We start from the raw sequence: 11,429 nt of genomic DNA on the forward strand, positions 1-11,429 counted from the left end.
AAGGAACCGCATAGATCTTCAGCTGCAGCAGAGTCAGAGGGACACTGTGGCCCAGGAAGCCGGCCAGCAGGACACAGCTGGATCGGCAGAACCGGCTGGTAGTGGGCCTGATCGTGCTGACCATGGTTTGACAAAAGTGCAAGCATCACCACCTGCTGCAGGGTTGTCGAGACCAAAGAGACATGTTCAGCCACCTAAGAGGCTGATCGAGACCTGTTGAGCACTTTGTGGGTTGTTGGGAATTGTTGACATGTTCATAAGCTGTTCAGATGTTTAGATAATTTGCACTTTATTATTTTCTTCTTCAATCTAAAACAAAGTTTACGCAGAAAGTTGTTTACAAACAGTTACAATGCCAAGAAGTTAAAAAATTACATTTTTTTATGTCTTCGCGTAAGGGTTAGGGTTAGGGTTAGGGTTAGAGTTTCTAAATAAAATATGGTTTCAACCCCTTTAACATGATCAAATAGTCATAACAATGAACAAGTATCACTTGTCCTGTTATTTATACTTGAATTCGTTATGTTTAATACATTTCCGTGTGTGTACAACCACCTCCTCAGCAACGATGCCCAATTCAACGTGACCTACTACTGCAACGTTCTGGTGGATTCAACAGGTCTCTGCGACTGGTTACCACCCGCCATCTTCAGATCGTCCTGCTCCATCAGCGTCAAATATTTCCCCTTTGACTGGCAGAACTGCACGCTCAAATTCACGTATGCACGGGCAGGATTTTTCATTGTTGTTTGAAACGCAGACAAACTCTGACATGATGTTTTAAACTGAGCTGAGTCAAGATTTTATAGAATCTAAACACATATGAGAGGAGAAAAAGGTGCAAAAATAAAATGCACGGTGCAGCTAAACTCTCCCAGTAGGAAAAAAGGCTTTTTAAATTCTGAACTGCATTTCCCATGTTGCCTTGCAGCTCTCTAACGTACAATGCCAAAGAGATCAGGTTGCTCCTGAAGGAAGAAAGAGTCAATGAAACCAAGTGTACGGTTGAATGGATCATTATTGATCCTGCAAGCTTTACAGGTAACCAAGTAAAGATTCATTTCCATTTATTTTTATTTTTTACTGCATACAGTCCTGGAGCTTGTGGGTGACTTTCAGTGTACTGGATGCTGTTGATACATGCAGAGAAGTTGTTTTCTCCAGAGCCTGAGCCTTCAGACTGGCTGCAGCTCCAACCAGACTGACAGTCATAACTTCATCACTTGTGTCTGAACTCTGGCTTTGACCAACAGAGAATGGTGAGTGGGAGATCATCCACCGACCCGCCAAGAGAAACACCTACAAACACATTCCCATGGAGAGCAACAAGCATCAGGACATCACCTTCTACCTGGTCATCAGACGCAAACCTCTCTTCTACGTGGTCAACATCATCATCCCCTGCGTGCTCATCTCCTTCCTGGCCTCGCTGGTCTACTACCTGCCCGCAGACAGTCAGTGCAGAGTCACAGATCGTACTGAAGCCAGCGTCAGGCAGATCTGGGACCTTTTCAGAATCACAACTACATGAACTGAGTTAACCTTCAACAGCACCCAAAGAATCAGACATTATAGCTGAATATCACGTCAGCACGGGACAACACAGCTAATAAAGCAGCAAACATCGGTAGTGGGCGGAGCTGAGGGGCCGCCATTAATCGAGAAACATAAATTAGCTCCCCAACAGATTTTTGAATATATTTTTAAAAGGATAATAAAAATGTGTGTGAGTGTGTGTAGGTGGTGAGAAGATGACACTGTCCATCTTGGTGCTGCTCGCTCAGTCTGTCTTCCTACTCTTGATCTCTCAAAGGCTCCAGAAACATCCACGTCCGTTCCACTTATTGTGAAGTAGGTAAACACACCATTTACTCCACTTTAACTCTGAATCAGATATATTCTGCTTCTCCAAACTGTATATACATTAGGGCTGCAGAACCAGGTGACAACCGGCTGAGATTTAAAAAATGGAAAACATCTGAGTGTGTTTGTGTGTTGAAGATATTTGATGTTCATCATGGTGGTGGTGACGGTGGTGGTGCTGAACTGTGTGGTCGTCCTCAACCTCCACTTCAGGACGCCGAGCACGCACGTCATGTCTGAGTGGACCAAACAGGTAAGACACACACATCCTGTTGTGCCTTTGTTGAACAGATGAACACCAGGATATGTGAACATATGACTTAATAACGTATGAAAGAGGATATATGAACATATGACTTAATAACATATGAAAGAGGATATATGAACATGTGACTTAATAACATATGAAAGAGGATATATGAACATGTGACTTAATAACATATGAAAGAGGATATATGAACATATGACTTAATAACGTATGAAAGAGGATATATGAACATGTGACTTAATAACATATGAAAGAGGATATATGAACATGTGACTTAATAACATATGAAAGAGGATATATGAACATGTGACTTAATAACATATGAAAGAGGATATATGAACATGTGACTTAATAACATATGAAAGAGGATATATGAACATGTGACTTAATAACATATGAAAGAGGATATATGAACATGTGACTTAATAACATATGAAAGAGGATATATGAACATGTGACTTAATAACATATGAAAGAGGATATATGAACATATGACTTAATAACATATGAAAGAGGATATATGAACCTATGACTTAATAATGTATGAAAGAGGATATATGAACATGTGACTTAATAACATATGAAAGAGGATATATGAACATGTGACTTAATAACATATGAAAGAGGATATATGAATATATGACTTAATAACATATGAAAGAGGATATATGAACATGTGACTTAATAACATATGAAAGAGGATATATGAACATGTGACTTAATAACATATGAAAGAGGATATATGAACATGTGACTTAATAACATATGAAAGAGGATATATGAACATGTGACTTAATAACATATGAAAGAGGATATATGAACATGTGACTTAATAACATATGAAAGAGGATATATGAACATGTGACTTAATAACATATGAAAGAGGATATATGAACATGTGACTTAATCACATATGAAAGAGGACATATGAACATGTGATTTTCCACTATAACACACACACATACACACATCAGTATCAGTGTTCCAAATCCTGTTTTCTTTTTCTGCCAGCTCTTCCTCCAGCGATTACCCCACATCTTGCGCATGTCCCGCCCTGCTGAGGCAGAGCCGTACTGGGATGGAGCGTTACCGTGGCGATCCAGCTCAGTGGGCTCTATTGCCTCGGCTGAGGAGTACGACAGTGTGAAGTCCTGCAGTGAGCTGATGTTTGAGAAACAGTCTGGGAGACACGGACTGGTGACCCGAGTCACACACGCTGCCAGGACGTTTCCAGAAACATTTAAACACATGAGATATAGAAGCATCAGTAGCTTCATTTGAGTTCTGAGCTTTGGTGTCTGTGTGGAGCTGTGAAACCACAAGAAGAGGGAGGAGCCATCAGCTGTACCAGAGATCAAGCCGGCTGTGGATGGAGCCACTACATCATTAAACACATGCGCAACAAGAACGACTACAATGAGCTCAGAGGGTTCAAACAGAGTCCTCAACCCAAAGTCTGATTTAAAAAGATCAAAAGTGGCGTAAATGTCTGGTCCTGACAGGAGAAGGATAACTGGAGCGGCATCGCTCGTACAGTAGACCGACTCTGCCTCTTCCTGGTTACCCCGGTGATGACCTTTGGCACCGTAATCATCTTTCTGAGGGGAATCTGTAACCAACCTCCTCATCTGCCCTTCAAAGGAGCCCCGCATGACTCCAGAGAGGAGAACCCACGCCTGCTGTGATGCACACACACAGCCAGGGCTTTTTCCATCGCCATCGTTTCTCTGGGGGAAATGTTGCATTTCTTTATCTTAATAACAACAAATCTTTAGTTTGTTCTATAGGAGCTCCATATGTTTAGTGTCAGAGACTTCTTAGATTGTGTTCATTGCTGGCACATAAAGAAAAATGCTTTGATTTTACTAAAGTGACACAAACCCATCTCTACACTGTTTTTTATATCCTCTATATTATTGTGCGTAGTCAGTGTAACTGTTGTGCTTTATTTCTGCTGGCTTCTTTAATGGGATGTAAACCAGCCTGACATAATACCAGTTGAGTACTTTATTTGATGTTGCCAAAGGTTTAAAAACAGCCTGAGAGAATAAGAAATTGTGAAAATTTAGAGGATGAATTATACCTGGTGGTATCTGATCTTGAATGGCAAATTTTAGAGTATTTTATAGGGAAGTGAAATAATGTTTGGACCTCTTATCAGGCAAAGAGAAAGTTGTTAAGAACTGCTCTAAAAACACCACCTCAGGGGGACTATATCCAAATCTCTCCGTTTACTGATGGGACGTTGAAACGTCAATACGCGGATTCATACATTTAGAACTGGACGTTGCACCAGAACTGGAAGCGCGGACTGATACCTTTTTAACAGCGGTCCTGCTTCAGCCCTCCGGGGTTTAATAACAAAATACGAAAAATACGAAAATTTTAATTTTGGAAACATTGTTGTCGGTTGTTCGACTTGCCGGCTTTCGCAAAATTGCTAAATACACGCTAGCATGCATGTTTCAAGCTATGGTAGTGGTATGTTTTACCATGCCCGCGCCCTATAATCGGGAGCGCCTGATGTATGTGTTAAATACAGAAATAGCACCCGTAACTGAGGCTGCACCTTTTAATACGGTGCGCCCTTTGGTCGCGAACATACGGTATATAGAACATAGGGCACGTTTGTGCGTGATATCACTCCGCGTCTGCGCAACGACCACAACCTCCTATCTTTAGTATTGCTGCGCCAACTGGTGGTCTTTTGGGTTGAGGATAACGGTGATCTATATGTACCTATATGTATCTATAGCGTCATTGGCCTCCACTCCAGCCGCTCCCGGTAGTTCCTCAAAAACACAGAGTTTCTAGTGGATGCACAATCTGTGGAAGCCAACATAGAAACTTCTGAAGAGCCAAAGTTCTTGCAACAAAAATATAGTCCCCGATTAGGTTGTTTTGTTATCACACGACCCCGTCCACATTATCTTAAGAGAATATAAAAGAATGAGTGGAGACAGAAGAGAGAATGAGACGTTTTTGGTGCGTGTCGCTCTTGATTTTGTGTTTATTTTTAACAGATTGACTAAAGTCAAATGACCTGCGGTTCCCACCGATAGCCGTCATTCTGATGGGTTTTTGCTGGCTGCAGCTGAAATATTCCAATGCTCCATGTCACAGAGACAGTAAATACTAAACCCTAAAGATTCTGAAGGCATGATGTAAAATAGTAACGTATAATACAGACATTTGAAGAGACAATTAAGAGAATGTTTCCATGCTTCTAAGAGTGGCCGAGGAGCCATTTAGAACTTTATAAAGATGCATTGTGTGATACCAGGAACTAATTTAACTTCAAGGCGAAGCTGCTTCTGCTTTGTCGACCATCGACTGATCTCCTGAAAGTCCACCAGCGCTTTTTAAAAACTGAATTTTTCATCTATGGAGGGAGTAGACAGCAGATGTTTCCACAGATGCTCTTCACCAATGGTCTGTGAGTGATGCAGCAGATGAGCGGGAGTTGACTGGCTTCTACCAGCCATGTCTCAATGTCTCCAGCCCATAGTGTGGATTCTCTACGAGAGCAGACAGCATCTTCACTCCTGAATCCTGCAGATTGTTCCCTATCAGGTCCAGTTCTCTGAGATGGGAGGGATTGGACCTCAGCGCCGAGGCCAGAGAGTCACAGCTGATCTCTGATAACCTGCAGTGCCATAATCTAAATAAAGAAGGGAAACTTTTATAAGGTTATAAGTGAAACCAGTATTCATCTGAAAGGTTAATCAAAGGCATGATCTGTAAATATTTAATTTAGTTACAGGTTAAAAAATGATAGTAATATGTAATGACCACAATTCCAACCTCTCAGGTTTGCACTGTTCCAGAGGAGAATATATATTGTTCTGGCCCTCACTCTTCCCAGGTTCTCCCACCTCTTTCCCTCCCATCTCATCATGGAGATCCATCTCACCTGTGGCTCATCTTTAAAGGCACAACCTGTCTTAGATGACTTCCTGTCTCCCTCACCATCTCCCTCCTCGTTGGCTGGTGTCTACCAGGCACCCTCACCTAGTTTTGTCTAATTTTGGTTACCATCTGTCGGCTTTTTCATTGTCCTTAAATCAATTTATCATGAATAAGTGGTCCCTGTGTGGCCCTCCCTCCTGAAGGAACTGGGCACAACACACACACTCAGAAAGTGTGAGGACCCTGGGATGGAATAATGGACATTTTTGAGAATGGTGTTTACCTCAGAGTTTCCAGTCGGCAGTTTGGAAAGTGGAGAAAACCACAGAGCCGCTTCACTCCCGAATCCTGCAGCAGGTTCCAACTCAGGTCCAGTTCTCTGAGATGGGAGGGATTGGACCTCAGCGCCGAGGCCAGAGAGTCACAGCTGATCTTTGATAAGCTGCAGCGCTCTAATCTGAAAAATGCAGGATAAGGTTATACGGTGCAGGTCTGCATGTTATCTGCGTCAGTACTAAACCTACGTTAGTTCTTAGTTGGGTCAGACCTGAATTCACGATATTACAAGGAATTTTTTTAATGTGGTGCATCACAGCAGTGTTGAGAACAGCCTCACTTCACCATCTTAGCAGCTGGTATATAGGTAGAAAAATGAAGACTGACCTGAGCCTCTCCAGTTTACAGTTTGGACTCTCCAGTCCAGAACAGAGCCGCTTCACTCCTGAATCCTGCAACGTGTTGGAGCTCAGGTCCAGAACCCTCAGATGGGAGCGGTTGGACTTCAGAGCTGAGGCCACAGAATCACAGCAGGTCTCTGATAAACTGCAGTCAATTAGTCTAAAATAACAATTATTTTGAGAGAAGACAAATAAAAATCAACATGTACCAGAGCAAAACACAGCTTACAAGCAACAAACCTCTGGTCCTGCACCGGCTTATCTGCCGTATGTTCCTATTTTGGGTTCTTTCAGGTCGGTTGGACAAGATCTACACCGTATGTAAAGTGTGTGTGGGTCAAAATACCTTCCAAGTTTGTGAGACCACATTTCTCAATAGCACTCAACTCTTGTCAGGAGTTGGGACAAAGCGACCCACTCCTGACAGCTTGTGGGCGATGCTGCAGCGACCCTGCAATCCCTACACTCTCTGGTGAAACCAAATCAAAGGTTTTAGACACTGCTGGATGCTGGAAGGGTGGCTATAGTCTGGACGCATCGTTCCCCTGACTGCACATTTCTCCAACAATGATTGGCAGCTGGTGTCACTTGTTCTCCAGATGAGAGAAGGAAAGAGAGCCCCCCCACAGTGTGTTTGATTGCCCCACTGCAAGCTCAATGCTGCCAGAAAACATTGCAGGAGCATCAATTCCCCTCAGGGCATCAACAAGGACCTCAGGAAAAGGTGCAGCTGCCACCTACTAGAGACAAGCACACTGAGCTGAGATTCAAAGCCCTCTCCTCCCAAGAGAAGAGCTTGTTTGTTGGAGGCTCTTCTGGGCGATACCTGGTGCCACAGCTCCAGCTCAGCCCGTCTCTGGAGCTGAGGTGGAGCTGAGCAAGTTTCATGGTTCTCCACCACTTCCTCTCGCTGAGGACCTTCTCAGCTGGTGGTTTCTGCTCCACCTTCCAAGTTGAGCAGGTGATACTTCTGCATTCCTGCCACCAGGGTCTCTGCAGAAAGAGTCTTCTCTACTGTTTTATATTAGATTGTACAAAATTAGGATTTTTGGCTGATCTTTTAGATGTTGTTGACTAAGAGCAGGTTTTTCTTTAATAACATAGAAAGATTCGATGAGAAGAGCAAATGTATTATTTTATGAGCTACTTCCACTACTATTAGATACACATACTTCCATATTGTCTTAGATTGCAAGCTGCATTTATTGCATCGTTCATAGAAAGTCATATTTGTGAGGGGAAAAACTCAAATAAGGTCATTTTCTTTAATGACCATTACAACAGAAGGAGGTGATGAACAAACAGATTTATCTAAAAATGTGTGAAAACTTATGCATGGAAACCTTTTTAAAATGGTTGCATTGTGTAGAATCAGTGGAGAATCAACTTGTTGACTTCTGATTTGGACTCCAATGGAAGTGAGGTGCAACAATTGTGGATGCTGAAAGCTTCAGATCTTCATGAAGGTTTCTGTGGTTGGACTGACCTGCTGCCCCTTTAAGAGGGAGGCAGGTTTGGGCTTCTGGCTGGAATGAAGCCACCTCAGATGAGAATGACTGCAGGCTTTCGGTACCAAGGTTTAACAGGGGGCTCACTTCACACTTGGGCTTTTCTCTTTTTTGGGATGGCTTTTCTCAGGAGAGAAGGGGCATGGCACACTGCAGCAGCTTTCTTTTTGGGGTTTCTAGTTTTCCTTCTGATCTTTAAAAGACAGGAAGAACCATTTTTGATTGGTCTGATGTTTGGGCGGTTTTGTGGCCAGCCTAAAATAAAACAAGACAAATCTACAACTGATACTTCCTTTCTAGTCATTGATGACCATCCTCACATGGGACAGATTTCCACAACCAATTTAATACTGCAAATCTGTCCTGTGTGGTCTTTTTTCTGAGAACTGTAACACTACGTTTATAACAAAGATCAAACATGTAAACATTTATTGTCTAACTACCGTATTTTCACAACCATAAGGCGCGCCGTATTATAGGGCGCACCTTCAATTAACAGCCTATTTTAGAAATATTTTCATACACAGAGCGCACCGTGTTATAAGGCGCATAGCATAGAAACTGCGTAGTGCCTGTGGTTTCATGACGCGTTCACTAGATCGAGCTGCGCTAAAAGGAATGTCAATAAAACAGCCAGATAAGTCAGTCAAACTTTATTAATAGAATACAAACCGGCGTTCTCACAACTCTATTCACTCCCAAAACGAATAAACAGCTGTTTTATTATTTTTCCCGAGTGACGTAGTGTTTTCGCGTAGTTCGTTTAATAACAGCGAGTTATAACAGGCAGTGCAACATTTTTATCACAAGTGGATAGTGGAGTTTAATAAATCTTCGATTTAGTGCAACATTTTTATCACGTAGTACCGTTGCGGTAAATCAAACGTTAGTGCAAACACAATATACGGTAACTCGAACTCTCGAAGTAGTGCAAAGCGATAGCAATAGCAATATAACAATAGCAATATAACAACGTTGTTCAAACGGTAATGTCCATATTCACAGTATGACCAGCCTTGTTAAGTTGTAAACACACAAAAGAAACACGTAAAGATCACTTTATCAGTTCATTCCTCATCCAGGAATCCCTCGAATTCTTCTTCTTCGGTGTCCGAATTGAACAGTTGTGCTAATACGGCGTCCAACATGGCCGGCTCCGTCTCGTCAAAGTCGTCATCAGGGTCGGTGTTGCTGGTGTTGTCTGGCATTTCAGTGACAATCCCTGCCTTCCCGAAAGCTCGGACCACGGTCGATGCCCAGGCATTTACGATCCACTGGCAGATAGTGACGTATGACGCTCGGCGCCGTCTCCCCGTCTTGGTGAACGTGTGTTCGCCGTTCGTCATCTACCGCTCCCACGCAGTTCGCAGTCTAGTTTTGAATGCCCCGTTGACACTAATATCTAGCGGCTGGAGTTCCTTTGTTAATCCACTTCTTGCTTTGTTTCCTCGGAAGCTCCGTTGAGTCTTCTTTAACTGGCGCAGGTCGTCTTGTTGCTTCCTCCACTTCCGCACCATTGATTCGTTCACGTTAAATTCTCTTGCCGCTGCTCTATTTCCGTGTTCAACTGCGTGACTGATAGCCTTCAGTTTGAACTCTGCGTCAAAAGCGCGTCTCTTGCAAGGAGCCATTTTGGGGTCTTTACAGACAGAAATGGTTTGGGACTGAATTTACTGCTGTTACCTCGGCCACGCCTACTGACTACGGTAGCCGCGATTAACCAATATTACCGTAATCCATACAAAAGGCGCTCCGGGTTAAAAGGCGCACCGTAGATTTTTTAGAAAATTCTAGGCTTTTAGGTGCGCCTTATAGTCGTGAAAATACGGTAATTACACCTGGGAAAGTACTGGATCATCTCTGACTGACCTGAGAGTCTCCAGCTTACAGAGAGGATCCTGGAGAGCACCACAGAGCAGCTTCACTGCTGGATCCTTCAGCTGGTTCTCACTCAGGTCCAGAACCCTCAGATGGGAGGGATTGGACCTCAGTGCCGAGACCAGAGAGCCACACCAGAGAGCTGATAACCTGCAGTGTGACAGCCTGGAAAAGGAATAAATGGGGCAAATAAAAACACATTTCTAAATCTGAAAATGAAGAGAAAAGCAGAAAATGTAAAGAAATTTAGAAAAGACCAACAGAGGCCTCCTGACCTGAGCGTCTCCAGTCTGCAGTTTGGATGCATCATTGCAGAAGACAGTAACTTTACGTCGGCATCTCTCAGGCTTTTGTTCCTGCTTAAGCTCAGCTCCCGTAGATGAGAAGGGTTTGACGTCATTGCTGAGGCCACAACTTCCCAATGACTCGTTGAAAGAACACTATCAAACAGTCTGTTGTGTATGAAACAAAAATAGTGAGTCAAACTTTGGGATTTCTAATCAACTTATCTGAGAATCGACCTCAACACAAATGTAGCTCATTTCCTGGAAAAGCTAAATTCAACACCGTAGAGCAACAGTTTGAACGACCATCAGATCTGAAATGCAACTGAATTATTCTTAACATTTGTCTTATTTTAGAACAGCTCATAATTACTCAATATTTAAAATGATTGTAGCAAATGGTTTAAAGAAACGTGCATCTTTTTATCTGTCTATCGGCTCTTTGGATATTTTGCATTTCATCCAATTTGTACGATGGTGCGTCAAGTCTTAATTCAGCGATCCGATCGATGACATCAGAGTCTCTGGTTGCATCGATTGCCCTCAGCTTCTGTTCTATCTGCCTGTTTCCCTTCAAATCATTTTCACTGCACCTTTTGTTGCTAGTGATGAAGTTGCCACCTAACGGGTGTGGAAAGGCTCAAACAACTTTGTGGGTCACATAAAGGCTCCAAACGGAACCGCCACAAAGACCTAAAACACCCATTTAAACCAACGAGGCCGGCTGTTTTTACGTTGAACAAATGAAGCAAAATAGTCACGTGTCATTAGTTAAAATGTGTTTTTCTGTTGATTGAATACGATGTATACAAACAAACAAAAGTTATTTAATTACATGACAGTAATTTCATGATAGTCAGTTAACTTGTGGCTCCTATTATTCCTGCCTTATGTTGGTTTGTCTGGATTGACCTTTGAACTTATATCCAGCCAGTGTTGAACATTTCTGAATGAATTGTTGTTTTTTTAATTTATGTACGCTGCAATGGAAATAAAGAATTGAAGGAATGACCACTGGAGGGGGTATTGCTGCCTGACATGA

The 11,429-nt window shown here is 42.6% G+C and overlaps 1 pseudogene; it reads left to right on the plus strand.

Moving 5' to 3' along the window:
* The first annotated feature begins 454 nt into the window (after positions 1-454).
* Positions 455-3,777, plus strand: LOC115247712 (acetylcholine receptor subunit delta-like; annotated as a pseudogene).
* Positions 3,778-11,429: the final 7,652 nt, after the last annotated feature.

The sequence above is a fragment of the Takifugu rubripes genome, chromosome 21 (genome assembly GCF_901000725.2).
Source record: "Takifugu rubripes chromosome 21, fTakRub1.2, whole genome shotgun sequence".
NCBI classification, from domain to species: domain Eukaryota; kingdom Metazoa; phylum Chordata; class Actinopteri; order Tetraodontiformes; family Tetraodontidae; genus Takifugu; species Takifugu rubripes.